The sequence below is a fragment of the Urocitellus parryii genome, unplaced genomic scaffold (genome assembly GCF_045843805.1).
Source record: "Urocitellus parryii isolate mUroPar1 unplaced genomic scaffold, mUroPar1.hap1 Scaffold_211, whole genome shotgun sequence".
Taxonomy (NCBI): Eukaryota; Metazoa; Chordata; class Mammalia; order Rodentia; family Sciuridae; genus Urocitellus; species Urocitellus parryii.
In genome coordinates this window covers 22,373-39,554 of record NW_027552346.1, presented here as the reverse complement: position 1 = coordinate 39,554, position 17,182 = coordinate 22,373, and the positions used below count along the sequence as shown (strand labels likewise).

At 35.0% G+C, this 17,182-nt stretch overlaps 2 pseudogenes; one reads left to right on the top strand and one right to left on the bottom strand.

Moving 5' to 3' along the window:
* The window catches only part of LOC144251781 (tRNA (32-2'-O)-methyltransferase regulator THADA-like), a 38,276-nt pseudogene extending 21,099 nt beyond the window's left edge, over positions 1-17,177 (top strand).
* LOC144251780 (ATP synthase F(0) complex subunit C2, mitochondrial pseudogene) lies at positions 12,917-13,142 on the bottom strand (annotated as a pseudogene).
* Positions 17,178-17,182: the final 5 nt, after the last annotated feature.

The following is a 17,182-nucleotide window of genomic DNA, read 5'->3' as shown; positions in this document are numbered from 1 at the left end:
GACCCAAATTAGCAACAGCAAAGTCTCATCTTGATGCGATATGTGTTATTGCATGTAATATTCCCTATTCCTCATCTGCAACCTGCTGGGCTGTGGCAATGGACAAGGTTTCATAGGGCAACATCTCCACATTGTGGAGCTGGCTGGGAAGGTGGGATGGAATCAGCAGGCTCAGACAGCTGAGTATGGTAGGCTTAACAAGCTGCCTGTGCTGCTGGCTCCACAATCTTTATGATTTTACATTCTTCACTCTCCAAATGCAGAGGGTTATAAAGATGTACAGCAAGTAATAAAATACTGCAGGCATTGAAAAAAATCCCCACAAAGTGAATTATTGCCCAAATAATAAAAGAATTCCTATCTTTTTACTGATATGAGAAAAACATTGAGGGAGGGGGCAAGAGGGAGAATGGATATAAACAAAGTGTGATTATGCATGTGTGAAGATGTCACACAGAACCACCCCTCCCCAAAAGCCAACTGAGATCTTAAAATCAGAACTATATGCTTCAAAAAATTTTTAAACCATATATGGATTACAATTTTTAAATAATTAAAAAGAAAACTTTTTAACTTAAAAAATTTATTGTAAATTGACAATTTTAATTGTGTATGTTTATGGTGTACAAAGTAATGTTATGATTTATAATATAATGTGCAATAATTAAATCAAGCTAATTGCTATTCATCATCTCAAATATTTTTTTGTGTGTGTTTGGTAGCAACAAGATGTTTACTCTCAATAGCTTTGAACTATACTGTGTGAGAGATCTCATGGAGAAAACATAAACTCCTGAGACTTTGTACCCTTTGACCATCATTTCCCCACCTCCTCCACTCACAGCCTTTATAGCCCAAATTCTACTCTCTTATTCAATTAGTTTGTTTAGTTTAGATTTCACAGTAAAAAAGCTTGTATGACAACAATTCTTCTTGGTCAGGAAAAACCACATAGCAAGTGAAAATGTGTGGTATTTATCTATCTCAGACTTATTTCACTTAGTGTAATGTTCTCCAATTCTATCCATGTTGTTTCAAATGACAGAATTCCCTTCTTTTCTAAGCATAAGTGGTATTCTTATTGTATGTATATACCACATTTTCCGTATCCATTCATCACTTAATGGACACTTAGGTTGTCTATTACTTGACTTTGTAAAAAATGCTTTGGTGAACATGGGATAGCAGATATCTCTTTGACAAACTAATTTCAGATCTTTTGGGTACAAACTCAGAAGTGAGACTGCTGGATCCATTTTTATTTCTTTATGAAGTATACTGCTGAGCGCCATTGCCAAGTAGGAATGATGCATCAAAATTTCCTTGCCAGCTTACCCCATGTTAAATTTGCTGTGTCATTGCATGTGTCTTTGAGAAAGGTGACCCTGCTCAAGGACCAGGGTGGATCCAGGTTTAAAATTAACTGAGAGCTTTTGGCTTAAATTATTCAATGTCAACTTATTGAATAATATCAAATTATTCAATATCAACTAAAGAATAGGATTAAAAAATCTCTTCTGTTTTTTTATATAGTATTTATTCAGAGCAGTAATAGAAGCCATATTCAGACTTCTATTATAATTAGAGCTAAATAGATAGGATAGGAAATTACTTACCTTTTTAGTATTATTAAAAAAAATTTCTGTAGATTTGAATCCTCAAAATTTTTCAGCAGGCACATTTAAAAGTTAAAATATAAAGATTATCCTCATTAGTATTTCAATTACTATTTGAATTTACCATTTGAGCTTACATAATATTTCTTTGGAAAGAAATTAAATAGATTACCGATACTACCATAATTTTAAGAATGCTACAAATTTTCTCTACCTTAATCCTTTAATAGGTCTGTAAGTCTTAAAGAGGTAGGTCTGGAGTAGGAAAAGGGATTTAGGAGCATATAGTGAAAAGTTTAATAAATACTAAAAATAGATATTTTAAATCAGTACAATATGGAAAACATTCCACAGTACAATCAGTATAATTGAGATTTAAAAGAGTGTTTGTAACCAACCATATTACTTTGTTATAGTTGATATTAGAAAAAATGACTTTGAATTTTTTTGGATTATATAGATTGTGCCTCTACTGTAGAAGTTAGATAAAAATGGCCTGTGTGATCCCACTGTTCAAAGTTGTTTGGATATTTTAGCAGGCATTTATTTTTCTTTGAATCTGAAGAATCCCTTGAAGAAAGTATTGGCAAGGTAAGGAAAAAAAGGAAGGAAAGTTGGGTATTATAAAAAGTAACCAGGGCTGGGGTTGTAGCTCAGTGGTAGAGCCCTCGCCTAGCATGTGTGAAGCCCTGGATTTGAGCCACAGCACCACTTAAAAATAAATAAATAAAGGTAGTTGTATCCAACTACAACTAAAAAGTATTAAAAAAAAGTAACCAAAGTTCCTTTCCTGTTCTAATAAAACAAATATATCACTAAAAATTTCATTTATACAATCTCTCTTTCTTCTCTCTCTCTCTTGTTCTATCTCAGATTCTTTTTAGGTCACAGACCTTAATGAACAGACTGCCACTTTGGTCTGGGTGATAGTTTGCTGACTTTTGGTTCAGTCCACTTCTTGCTACATTTTTCTCTATTTGTCTCAGCTGTTTCAATGTGGATAATCCAGCAATACAGAACAATATGCTTGATTTAAAAATGTCAAGCAGTATAGCAATACACCAAAAAACTAGGCTTATATTTCACCATTTCTGTCCTATCTCCTTTTCCTTAGTAAAGGGTTATCACTTAACATTTTGGTATCCATCTTTCTAGACTTTTTCTTTATATTTAGCACATATGTGTTGTATTTTAGGTTTTTTTTTATATAAGTGAGGTTATATTCCACATAATGCTCTAGAGTTTGTATTATAACTAAACAGCATCGTAGAGATATTTCCATCTCAGTATAGTCCTTTTTATTTTTTAATAATGGGAATTGAGCCCAGGTGTGCTATATTGCTGAGCTACATCCTCATTTCCTCTCCCTGACTTTTTTTTTTTTTTTCAAATTTTGAGGTAGGGTCTCACTTATTTGCCCAGGCTGCTATTGAACTGCTTTATTTAGTTTCCTGAGTTGCTGGGATTACATGTTGTGCTGCTGTGCCCAGCTAGGTTAGTTTTTTTTTTTTTTAACTGTGGTAAAAAACATATAACTTAAAATTTACTTTCTTAACCATTTCTAAGTGTACAGTTCATTATTGTGAAGTGAATCCATGCTACTGCTCACCAAATCTCCAGAACCTTTTCATCTTGTAACACTGAAACTTTGTGCTCATTAAGCAACTCCCTGTTTCTTCCCCAGCTTCTGGCAACCATCATTCTACTGAATGTTCTTAGGAATTTGGTTACTTTACGTACTTCATGTAAATGGAACATTTGTATTTTTCTTTTTGTGACTGACTTATCTCACTAAACATAATGTCCTCAAGATTTATCCATGTTATAGCATATAATAGAATTTCCTTCCTTATGGATTAAATATATTTGTTTATATGTATATGCCTCATTTTGTTCATTCATCCATTGATGGACGTTTGGCTGTCTCTACATTTTGGTGACTGTTTAATGTATCTATGGACATAAATACTCATATATCTCTTTGAAATCTTGCTTTTTGTTCTTTTGGATATATACTCAGAAGTGGGCTTGCTGGATCATATGGTAATTGTTTATAGTTTTTGAGGAGCTGTCCTCTTGTTTCCTATAATGCAACATTTTACATTCCCGCCAACAGTCTTTATTCTAAGAGCTATAGATATATTCCATATTATGGATATATTAGAAATGTATTTCCTAATTTATTTAACCACTTTTCCATTGATGGACATTTGGTTCATTTTCAGCTTTGCTTATTTCAACAATTTTGCAATAGTATTTTTTTTTGGTGGGTGGGCACCAGGGGTTGAACCCAGGGATGCTTAACCACTGAGCCACATCACCAGCCCTTTTTTTTGTATTTCATTTAGAAATGTGGTCTGAGTTGCTTAGGGCCTTGCTCAGTTGCTGAGGCTGGCTTTGAAGTCACGATCCTCCTGCCTCAGCCTACCAAGTCTCTGGGATTACAGGCTTGTGCCACTGTGCCTGGCTAATATTTTTAATCTTGTTCATAAACATATATGTGTATACATTAGAGAATTCCTAGAAATTGAATTTTTAAAACCAAAAGTTATTCATGTTGAAATTTTTATAGCTATTATTAAATTGTACTCCCCAAAAGTTATGCCAGTTTGTACTTCCATCAACAGTGAATGAGTGCCTGTTTCTTCATAGCTCTCTAGCACTGGTTAATATCATTCTTTAAATCTTTAAAATCTAAGGGTGATAAATATTCTCTTGTATAATTTGCATTTCTCAGATGCTCATGTAGTCGAACATTTTTTAATGTGTGAAGTTTGTCTTTTTAATCATTCCATAACTTTGGTATATCTTCTCATAATTTTTTTTCATTTGTAAGAACTATGAGTAGATTATATGCCATATATATTTCTTTTTCTTGTTTTAAGTTTTCTTCATGTTATCTTTTAATGAAAATTAAAGAAATATTTTGTTATCAACATTATTAATATTTTTCTTTGTATAGATTCCTGAGCTTCATGCCTTACTTATATGTTTTCTCTAAGATGATGATGATGATGATGAATCATCCTAGGCAAGCACTCTCTACTGACCTGTATTCCCAGCCTTCTAATACAAGATTACTAGAGAATTATTTACTTGTCTTATAATTATTATTATTTTTTGTTCAGCTTTAAAATTCATCTGGAATTAAGTCCTGAGTATAATGTGAGGTAGAGGTTCAACTTAGATTTCTTTTTCATATAAACGTCACTAATCACCAAACTCTTGAATAGTCTTGTCTTTCCTCACATATTAGGGATGCTACGTTGTTGTGTTATATATGCTTACATAAACAAGAGTTTTATTGATTTTAGACTTGGACATGTTCATTGATGTACCACATCATAGTCTTATTTATTGTAGTTCTATAATGTGGCTTAATTATGTAATTGTATGTTACCTCTCTACTGACTTTCTTTTTCAGAATATTCCAATTTTTGAATTTTTTTCTTCCAGAAAAGCTATTCAATCAATCAAACAAAAAGCCTATTGATTTTGATTTAGATTTTTTTAAAAATATAGTTGTTGATAGACCTTTATTTTATTTATTTATATGTGGTGCTGAGAATTGAACTCAGTGCCTTACACATGCCAGGCGAGCGCACTACTGCTAAGCCCCAGCCCCAACCCCTTGATTTAGATTAATTGAGGTAAAATTGACATAAGTTTAATTTATCCATTCAGTAAAGTTTTATCGACTACCTACTATGTTTTAAACAACCGTCTAGGAATTGGAGATATAATGAATCAACTAATCTAGAATGGGGTTGTATTACAAGGAGAAGATAGAAAATAGACAAAATAAACAACGTATAGAATATTAGATGGCATGGGAGCTTAGGGATGGGGAAAAGAACATCAAAGGTGGGGTAGTAATTTCAGTGTAAAATACAGTGGCCATTTCACATAACTTTGCTCTATGTGATAAGGTGATTTTTGATTATTGGGTATTTGAGAGAAGAATGTTCTGGGTGGAAGAAATAATAATAGTAAAGACTGTTAGGTTGTCAGAGGCCAGGGTTGTCAGCAGGCCATGTAACTAGAGCTTAGTGAACAAGGAGGTGAGGTTGGAGAGCTAATAGTGGATGGTGCAGATTGTATAAGGTCATTGAAAACTGTGTTTGTATGCATGTGTTTTGAAGTTGTTGAAGGCTTTTAGGCAGGTCAGCTCTGCATATGTGCGGGTTTTTTATTCAGCCAACCATAGATCAAAATATTTAAAAAATTGCTGTGTGCTACACATGTATAGACATTTTCCTTGTTACCATTCCTAAACAATACAGAATACTAACTATTTACATAGCATATACACTATATTGGGTATTTAAGTAATCTAGAGATGATGTAAGTATATGGGAGGATGTACACAGATTGTATGTAAATACTATGCCATTTTATATAAGAGACTTGAGCATCTTCACATTTGGTATTTGTGTGGGATCTTGGAACCAAATCCCTGTGGATACTGAGGGAGGACTGTCACATGGCATTTTAGAATTATCACTCTGGCTTTTCTGTTGAGAATGGTATAGGAGATGTGAGAGAAGCAATATGGAGCCAGGGAAACCAGAGGAGAAATGATAGACCAGGGAATTCCAGTGATAGTGATATGAAGTTGTAATTTTCTGGCTATACTTTGAGGGTTTAGTTCAGTATTTCTACATTTGGATGATTATCCTCCTTCCCCACATATTGGCAATACGAAGTTGTCAGATTTTTAATATTTGACTCTTTTTCTAGCTCACTAAATGGCCTACCTAAATTTTATCTAACTGAGGCTGTACACAGTTTTACTTCTCATCTTCAAGAAGAATTGAATACTACTGATCTACACTCATATAGGAAAGTAATTGACAATATATCTTCCTGTATGGAGAATTTTAATTTGGGTAAGCCAGCACTTTTCTAATACTTTTTCTGGATAATAACCTGTCATGTCATTATTTTTAAATGATGTTTAGTGAATTTCCTTACTAATATTTATTTTTCCCCCGATAGGTAAACCAAGTATTAATAATCTTCTTAAAAATGGTAAGTGCTATTATTTTATTTTTGATATTTAATTTTTTAAAAATTTTATTTATTTTGTTTTAGAGAGAGAGAGAGAGAGAGAGAGAGAGAGAGAGAGAATTTTTAATATTTATTTTTTAGTTTTCGGCGGACACAACATCTTTGTTGTATGTGGTGCTGAGGATCGAACCTGGGCCTCATGCATGACAGGTGAGTGCGCTACCACTTGAGCCACATCCCCAGCCCATTGATATTTAATTTTAAAAGTCAAATTATTATGAGAATAAATGTGAAAGAGAAGAGCCCTTCTCCTACCTTTGATCCTTTTTCATAATTTACTGTTCTTATTTCATGGGGTAAAGTTTCCTATGTTATTTCTCTGATGATATTAATGATGGTTGTTTTTTGTTTGTTTGCTTCAAGTATTCTTATATTTACATGCTTTTATTTTTTGTAAGTTGCTTTTTTTCTGTTTGCTGGGTTTTTTCACTATATTTCCTGCTAGAAACTTTCCTGTCAGAAGTCTAGTGATCTTTTGGGTATTCATATTTAAAAATAGGGCACTGAAAATTGATTTGCATCTCTGTGCATATGAATGGGGTTGATTGCAAGTTTTATTCTAGGCCGGTCTGGCTGGGCTGTATCTTGATGGAACCCTTTATGTCACTATCTTTAGGTCTTTTTTTGATCTAGTGGTAGATTCACCATAAAAGAATTATCAGATCACTGTCTTAATATTCTGGTTGCTGAATGAGGGCAGAAAGTTGAGGTCTTGGCTGTAGGCATCTATTGTGCATGCATTTACACAATTTTCCTGTCTGCAATATGACATTGTGTGTGCTGTTTTTTTCCCAGACACTTGACAGTTTATATTCTCTAAAGGTAAACCAGTTGTCTGTTGACAAGGGAATGTGATGCAGAGTTCTCAAGTAGGCTTGTAGCCAATCTTCCTGTTTTCAGCTTTGCATTTATCTCCAATTCAAGGAATGTTTAGTGTCCAAAATCTCTGAGCCTTTTAAGCTCAGAATCACCATACTTTTAAAGTATGGTGATTGTCTTGTTTACTGCCCTTATGTATTTATGTCTTTATGTCTTAAAGCCTATGGCTATTGGTTTAGGAAGGTTCTGGAAGGGAACAGAAGTAATACCTGTATGCCATCTTCAACTTGATGTCTCCTTCTGCCACACTAGAAGCTCCTTCACTGTCTCTTTTTAGACTCTTCTTCATCAGCTCTTCTCTTAAATATGGCTTCAATTCTTTTTATTTTATTTGTTCTGACTGCTTAGAATCATTCTTTTTTTTTTGGTATTATCTACCATCTATATATTCAGGATTCCCAAATTATCACTCTAAGTTCTCTTTTCTGGGTGGTAGGCTTATTTCTGGACATCTCAAGTTGGATATTTTACAGGTACCTCAAATTCAATGCATCCAAAAGAGAGTTCCCTCTCCACCGCCCCTCGTAACTAGTAGCTTCTATTCTACTTTTTGTAGCTTTTTGAATTTACCTGTTTTAGGTACTCATATAAACAGAATCATATTTGTCTTTTTGTAATAGGCTTATTTTACTTTAAAAATGTTTTTAAGAGTCATCTCTGCAGTAGTATGTATCTGAAATTTATTCCTATTTACAAATAGTCTCTCTATCTATATGCCACATTTTGTTTATTCACCTGTATGTTGATGGACATTTGGACTTTCTCCTCCTTTTGGCTATTGTGAATAATACTGCTCTAAACATTGGTGTTCATGTTTGAGTATCTGTAGAATAGCTGGATCTTACGATAATTCTGTGTTTAATGTTTTGAGGAATGGTCAGTTTTTAAAAATTTTAGTTGTAGATGGACACAATACCTTTTTTTTATTTGTTTTTATTTTTATGTGGTGCCAGGGATCAAACTCAGTGCCTCACACATGCTAAGCAAGCGCTCTACCACTTAGCCACAACCCGGGCCCCCAAGTGTTTTTGACTTACTTTTTTTTTTCTTTCTTATTTGATAATGGGGATTGAATCCAGGGGGGGCTTTATCACTCAGCTATATCCCTACCTCTTTTTATTTGTTATTTGGGGACAGGTTCTTCCTAAGTTGCTTAGGGCTTTACTGAGTTGCTGAGGCTGGCCTTGAATTTGTGATCTTCCTGCCTCAGGCTTCTGAGTGGCTGGGACTACAAAACATTGTAGGCATGTGCCACCATGCCTAGCTTGTCTTATGATTTTTTTAGGATTTATTTTTTAGTTGTACTTGGGCACAATACCTTTATTTTATTTATTTATTTTTATGTGATGCTGAGGATCAAACCCAGGGCCTCACACATGCTAGGTGTGTGTTCTACCACTGAGGCACAACCCCAGCCTGCCTTATTATTTAATAGGATTACTCTATGTTCTTCTGTGTTGAAAATAGACTGGGGGATAGGGTATAGCTCAGAGGTGGTGCTGTTGCCTAGCATGTGCAAGGCCCTGGGTCAATCCTCAATACTACCAGGAATAAAAGCCTGGGAATGGCAAGAACAGAAACTGAGAGATTGATTGGAAGCTATTGCAGGAATCTTAGGGGGGAGAAGGATCAGGTTTAGGCCAAGATGGTAACAGTGGAGGCCATCAGATTCTAGATATTTTTTGAAGGTAGAACCAACAGGATTTTCTGATATATGGAATGAAGGGAGGAAGGGAAAATGATTGCAGTGTGTTTGTAGATAGAGATTCCAGCAGACGGAGCAGGAGTTAAAGATAAGTTCACATATTTTGAGATAGTCAAGTGAAGATATTGAATAGGAAGTTAGTGAATGAATCTGGAATTAAAGAGATCTAAATCAATGAAAGTTTGGGTATTGTTAGTAGATACCCAAATTTTGGCATAAAAAGATAGGGAGAGGCTGAGAACATTGCTAAGTGGTAGAGTGCCTATTTAGCAGACATGAAATCCTGGGTTTAATCCCCAGCACCATCAAAGCAAAACAAACCAGATGAACCCCCAAAAACAATTAGGGAGAAAAAGATAGACTGGTTCTAGTGTTTAAGAAGCAATGTAGGAAATCTAAGAGAGCCTAGCATGTTGGAAGCCAGTTCAAAAAAGGGTATCAAGGTTGAAGGAGTATTTAAGTTGTGTTATTCATTCTTGAATTTTTTTCTTGATTTCTTACCTTTTCCCTAAAATAGGAAGTGAGATTAGTCATTGGCTAAGAAAGAGGTGCCTGTTGAGGTAAGAGTGTTGAAAGTTTACAAAATTGGAATGTTTGGAAGACAGAGGCTTATCTAGCATAATATAAAATTAATTTTGGCCCTTTGAGGAGTGTTTATTTTGGATAGGTATAAAAATGGTAACGCTTATTTGAATTTCCTTTTTTAATAATGTCTTTTCTTCTTTGTAGAAAATTTGCTGGAAATCATATTGTTCAAACACAGTTGATGAATGACTTGTTGTTAGGCATTAGAGCTTCAATGATGTTAATACAGAAAGCACAGACTTTCCAGGGGAATCTCTGGAAGGCTTCCAGTTCTCCCATATGGCAAAGTATGTGTGACTTGCTGAATATTTTCACCAAGTTCTTAAGTGATGGTAAGTGTAACAGCAAACAAATTATGGTTCTAATTGAGTGTCAGACCATTCTTCCTAAAAATGGTCTGCAATACATTTTACTGAGATGTGGAACTTCTTTTCCACCTTCTCAAAGTGGGAGAAAAGTCCTGGATTACATGTTTTTAATGACTTTTTCTATCAAATGTACCAATTTTCTATCAAATGTACCAATTCAGCAAGGGTTAATGTTGAAGGACTTTTATAAGTGTGTGTGTATTGTATACAAAGACGAAAACCTAACAATCTTAGTGTTGAAAAACTACAGACTTTAAATAGCAAAAGAAAATTCTTTATAGAAGAAATTTCCAAATTTTGAGGGAAATTTATAAAGATGAGAACAACACTTACATTTCTCTTTAGCAGCAAGAGCTATTTTCAGATGGTGACAGTTGTTGTTGATTGTGGGCCTCATCAGTACTCCTTCATGTATCTTACATGTTACTTCTGTCCATAGGAACTATGCTACTAGGATACCAAATAGATGAGAGGAAATTTCTATTTATTTGTTTATGGTGCTGGGGATTGAACCTAGGTCCTCATGCATGCTTGGTTACTGTTCTACCACTGAGCTACATCCCCAGCCCTGTAAATTTCTCTTTATAAAAGTCCTTTAACAGCTGGGACTGGTGGTGCAGGTCTGTAATTCCAGCTGCTCAAGAGGCTGAGTCAGCAGGATTGCAAGTTCAAGGCCAGACTAGGCAACTTATCAAGACCCTATTTCAAGAAATAACAAAAGGCTAGGGATGTAGCACAGAGGCAGAATGCTCCTGGGTTGAATTCCCATTTTTTTAAAAAAGATTCATCTTATAAATTAAAAAAAAGAAATGAAGTGATTGAATATCATCAGTTTGAAACTCCCAGTGATTTGATGTAGGCATTATTAAGCATCAACAATTGCTAACATTACAGAAACCAAAAACCAGGGTGTAATAGGCTATTAAGGAAAGAAGCTATTTTCCAGGATTTTAAAGCTTCATGTTGATATACAGTGTTTAGCAGCAAGTAATAGAAACTGAACTTAAGAAACTTAAGCAAATGTGCCTCCTCTTTCTTCCCTTACAACAAGAAGTTCAGTAGCAAGTGATCCAGAACTGTGCTAGGCACAGTAGGACGCAAATGTTTTCTATCTTCCTTCTCTGGCATGTTGGCTTTCACCCATGTTGTTTGTTGCCTCATGTTTGCTGTGACTGCTGTAGCTCCAGACATCATGTCTGTGTTCAAGGCAGGAAGAAAGAGAGCCCCTACATCTGTACTTTTAATTAGGAAAAACAAAGATAGCTGAAGAACTTCTGCTTGTATCCTATTAGTCTGAGCCCTCTCATCTGGCTGCATTTAGTTGTAAACAAAAAAAATTGGGTAAGTGAGTATCCTGCCTTTGGCTGGACATGTTAGATTTGCTATCAACAATAAAGGACAGAATGAATGTTTAGTAGATAATTTGTAGTGTCTCTCATACTTCTTACCCTGGGTTGAATAATCACCATATTGTTAGAAGTTAATAAAGATAAAATAGCAAGAAGATATCCAGTTAAAATTGTTTGGTTGCTTAGGGTACAATACCAGTCATAGTAAAGTTTGTGATAAGCGTGGATATAGATATTTTTGCACAAGCCCTGAAATTTCTTTGAGAAAAAGTGTATGCATGTGGGTTGGGATTCAGAGGCATTGGTGGATGGGAGGGGACAGGTCGTACCGCTATGAGGCATGCTGGGAGCCTGTAGGTGGAGAGAAAGAGTGGATGTTCTAGAGAGAAAGGAATCAACATTTATTGAGTATATAAAGCCTCTTCATTTATCTTTTTAAACCTTATGAAAATGTGTCAGAGGTTATATTTTCCAATTTTACAGAAGAGAAGGCTGAGTTCCTGGGATGTTCAACAACTTGTCTAAGACTTACTCATCTAAGAAGTGGTCAAGCTAGAAGCTTTACCCAGGATTGACATTACAGTGTTTCCTTTTTTCATGGCACTGGAAATTCTGTCATTTAATACATGTTGCCTTTTCTTTTGCCAAATAGATGACCTATTACAGACTATTCAGAGTACATCAGGATTAGCTGTTATTCTTTTTATTAAGACAATGTTTCATCCATCTGAAAAGACTCCTGAATTGGTAAGTGCATCCTTTCCTTTTTAGAATTAATTGTATTCTATTGAGAGAGTGGGACAGTGGCTCAGTGGTGGAGCACTTGCTTCGAATGCACTAGACTCTCTTACCTTTTCAATTCCCAACACTGCCAAAATTAAAAAAAAGAGAAGAATTTGACTTTACTGAGAATTAGAATTTTTTTTTGCAGTGCTGGTAATTGAACTCAGGGCCTGTGTATGCTAAGCAAATGCTCTGCTAATGATCTATATTCCTAGCCCCAAAACAAAACTTAGTTTCTTTTTTTATGGTATTAATGATTGACCCTAAGGGTGCCTTTGTGCTGAGCTATAGCCCCAGCTCTTTTTTATTTTGAGTCAGGATCTTGCTAAGTTGTGGAAGCTGGCCTTAAATTTGTGATCCTTCTGCCACAGCTTCCCAGGTTTTGAAATTATTGGCATGTGCTACTGCCTTTGGCTTCCCAATATTTTCTTATTTATACAGTATTTATTTGTTTTTCTTCTGTCATACCCTGAGCCAACCACTTTCCCAGAGTGCCTTTGGAGATATAGGAAAAGGAACATATAGGGCAGATAGGAAGAAAGCAAGGTGGAGACTGCTCTTTCACATAGCAAAGAGCATGAGAAAGGCCACTATCTGGCAAAAGAGCCCTATGGCCCCTGAAAGGGCAAAGCCCAGAATGGGGTAGGAGAAAAGCTTTAGAGAAGGGTTTCTCAGATGTCATCGTCTCTGGTCTGTTCAGCATCACTGCAGATAGTGGTTGGCTCAGCAGCTAAGAGATGCTCCTGACCAAGGAGTAGGTGGAGAGGATTTTGGAACAGGCATACATTTTCATGGGGTCAGGAGACATGGCAAGAGAGTTACTGCCAGTACAGAGAAGACCTTCCTAAACATATTTTTAAGGTGAAATAAAAAATGCCATGTGTTGTGGCACATGCCTGTTATACCAGGGACTTGGGAAGCTGAGATAAGAGGATTGCAAATTTGATGCCAGCCTTTGCAACTTATGAGATCCTCAGCAAATTATCGAGACCCTTTCTCAAAATAAACATAAAGGGCTGGGGTTGTGGCTCAGTGGCAGAGCACTTGCCTAGCATGTGTGAGGCACTGGGTTTGATTCTCAGCACTATATAAAAATAAATAAACAAAATAAAGTCATTGTGTCTATCTACCACAATGACTTTAGGATTGTGGTAGATAGAAAGAGAGCCCACTACATCTGTACCTTTAATTAGGAAAAACAAAGATAGATGAAGAACTTTTGCTTGTATCTGAGCGCTCTCATCTGGCTGCATTTAGTTGTAAAAAAAATTGGGGAAGTGAGTATCCTGCCTTTGTCTGGACATGTTAGATTTGCTATCAACAATAAAGGACAGAATGAATGTTTAGTAGATAATTTGTAGTGTCTCTCATACTTCTTACCCTGGGTTGAATAATCACCATATAATTAGAAGTTAAAATTATTTTTAAAAAATAAAGAAAACAAAAACATAAAGAGAACTGGGCATGTACCTCAATGTAAAAGCGCCCCTGAGTTAAATCACCTGTACCAAAATAAAAAATAGAGTGAAATAAAAAATTCTTTTGCATAGACCATCTTTCTGATGACTTTTTTGTTTTATAATAAGATAACTTGAAAAATTCATCTGTACTAAAAAAGTAACAATTCTTATAAGTCTATTTTACAATCATCAACATTTTTGGAATATAACCTTTTAATTTCTTTGGTGCTGTTTGTTCAGTTCTATATCTCCTCAGTATCATAAAAAATACTCATAATACCAAAATTATGCAGAAAATTAATGTTTAGATACATACACAGTACAACCTTATGATAAATAAATATTCTTTTTACTAGAAATAACTCTAAGTCATGAACTTTAGGTAGGAATCATACTACAATAAGTTGTTAAGTGAGTTTGATCCATTTGGAAAAGAGTGTGTGTGTGTGTGTGTGTGCATAAATATATTTGTGCACATGCACGCACACACACACACACACACATATTTTTATTGTGTTATGCTGGAGACTAACCTAGGGTCTTTTGACTTCTAATCATAGGATCTACCACTGGGCTACATCCCCTGCACCTATATGGAAAGCATAATAATTTAGACCACAGTACTTACATTTACTGCTTGCAGTTCTTTTTCTTGCTGTATCTAGAAACTCATTTTGTTGTTTTACTTAACTTTTTGCTATATTTATTATGTGTGCAAAAAACAATATACACACATATACACATATACATATTCTATGAGATCACATAGGAATTATCATTAGATAAAATTGAATTTTTTTTTCTCACATCACCTCTCAAAGTGTTAAACTCATCACCTGTAGGTGGTGGTGATGTAGTGTGCTATACCAGTACATTCAAATCAGTAAAATGATTCATATGCCTAGTTTTAATATTTTTCCTTTTAATACTAATATAATTTAATGTCTATGGATATTTTAGGTTTAGTTACTTTTCCAGGGATATTTCAGGAGAAAGCATTTTTTGATTTGTATTTTGAAGTGTCTCTTGGAAAGTTTTAAACCTTTATATATATTAGTTTTTTTTTTTTCTTCCAGATTAGCAGTTTGCTTCTCCGTTCAGTAGACTGTACCAGCATCCCTGAGTGGTTAATGAACAGCTGCAGGAGCCTCTGTTGTGCTGATATTTCTGTGTCAGCTCTCTTATTCCTGTGTCAGGGGACACTTGCCATGTTGGACTGGCAGGATGGGAGCATGGGACTGAGTGGAGAGGCCCTGCTTTTGGACACTGTGCATGTTTTGTTCACCTTGAGTTAACAGTGAGTTTTCATGCTGCTGTTTCATATTTTTTTTTTGCTTATAAGACATTTAAAAGTTGCAACTGTACCAGTATACTTAGTAATTACATGAAAAGTGCTCAGGATAAATTCTAAATTAAAAGTAGAATATATGTAGGGAATGAAATGGACGTGAAAGTGAAGGGAAAGATTTATAGGGAGTATTGGTACCAGTTAACCTGTAATTAATTTCTAAAATTAATTTTAACATTCAGTTTCTCTGTTACCATTTTTGGTGGGGGGGAGTGATGATAGTACTGGATATTTAGCCCAGTCACTCCACCACTGACCTACATACCCAGTCCTTTTTATTTTTATTTTGAGACAGTGTCTTGCTAAGTTGCTGAGGCTGGTCTTGAACTTGTGATCCTCCTGCATTAGACCCCCAAGTTGGTGGAATTATACATGTGTGCCACCATGCCTGGCTATGCTCTCATTTTCTAAAAACTATAAAAAATTGGGACTGTGAGACTGTAGCTCAGTGGTAGAGCACTTATCATGTGTGGGTTTAATTTCCAGCACTAAAATGCCTATAAAAAACAAAAAACTAAAAATTTTTATATGTACAGTGCTAGAGAATTGATGAAGAATTTCAGCATGGATAATCTAATGTGACTTTCATATGTTTGATAGAAAGAATAAGAAATCTAATTTGTTGATTGGTTAAAGTAAAGCTTAGAAGAGTAAATGCTTTCTTAAGTATGTTGCTAATAAGAAACCCAAGCCAACAACTGTATAAGGTCTTCTGACTTCACAGTGATACACTCTGTGTTTTTCTTTCATGTGTGTTTTTGCCATAATGGCTGAAAGTGCTCATGTGCTTAAAATGTCAAAACTATAGATATGGCTTGATAATAATGAGCATGTGGATAGCAGAAGAAAATGATCATGTTTTAAAATAACTGCTTACATAGCTATAATCTACATATTATATAAGTCACACATTTAAAGTGTGTGACTTTTAGTATATTTAGATTTGTGCAACCATCAGTGCAGCCAACTTTAGAATATTTTTATTGCCCTAAACCCCATTTACCTTAACTTTCCCAGCCTGGGGCCCTTATATTTTAAAAGACTTTTGAAACTGTCATCGCTATGAAGATAGCCAGTGATTCATTCACCTCCAGTAGTTTCCAATAATTCATTTTGGATTATTTTTTATAAGTTGAAAAGATTCATACACAAATTTGAGATCTGTTTTGGCTTTGTAACTTTTTTAAATTGTAAATTTAATAATAACTATTTTTTCTGTTTATTCTTTATATTTAAAATTTTAAATGGTTAAATGCTTATAAAATGAAATGACTTTTATGTGCCATTTTACAATAATATGGTTTATGTTTCATTTTTCTTCAGGATAAAGGAATCAACACTGGAAATGTTTCTATCTAGAAACTTTGCATCTTGGACAAATTCAGCCATACATATCCTTGAATCAAGTTCCCCAAGCCTGAAGGACCATCTGAATGGGAATTCAAGCATAGTTGGGAGACTTTTGGAATATGTCTATACACACTGGGAACATCCGTTGGGTGCTCTAAGACACCAAACCAAAATCATATTCAGAAATCTTCTCCAAATACACCAACTAACTTTGGAAGGGGCAGACTCAGTCACTGATCCTTTCTTTTTGGAATTCACTAAGAGTGTTCTGCTATTGGAATGGCATATTAAAGGAAAGTACATATGCCTGGGGTGTTTGGTAGAGTGCATAGGAATTAACATATTTTGGCAATAGACAAAACTATTCCATCTCAAATCTTAGAGGTCATTGGGGACCAATCATTGGTACCTTATGCATGTGACCTCTTGGAAACAATGTTTAAAAATCATAGAAGTCATTTGAAATCCCATACTGTTGACAGCACTTGAATTGGCCAATGGCATGAGACTTGGGTTTCTCCTCTCCTTTCTATATTATGTGAAGGAAGCCTGGATCAAAAATCTTATGTGATTGATTATTATTTGCCAAAATTATTGAATTACAGCCCTGAAAGCTTAAAGTACATGGAAAAGATTCTTCAGACTTCTATTGATGCCAAAACTGGTGTC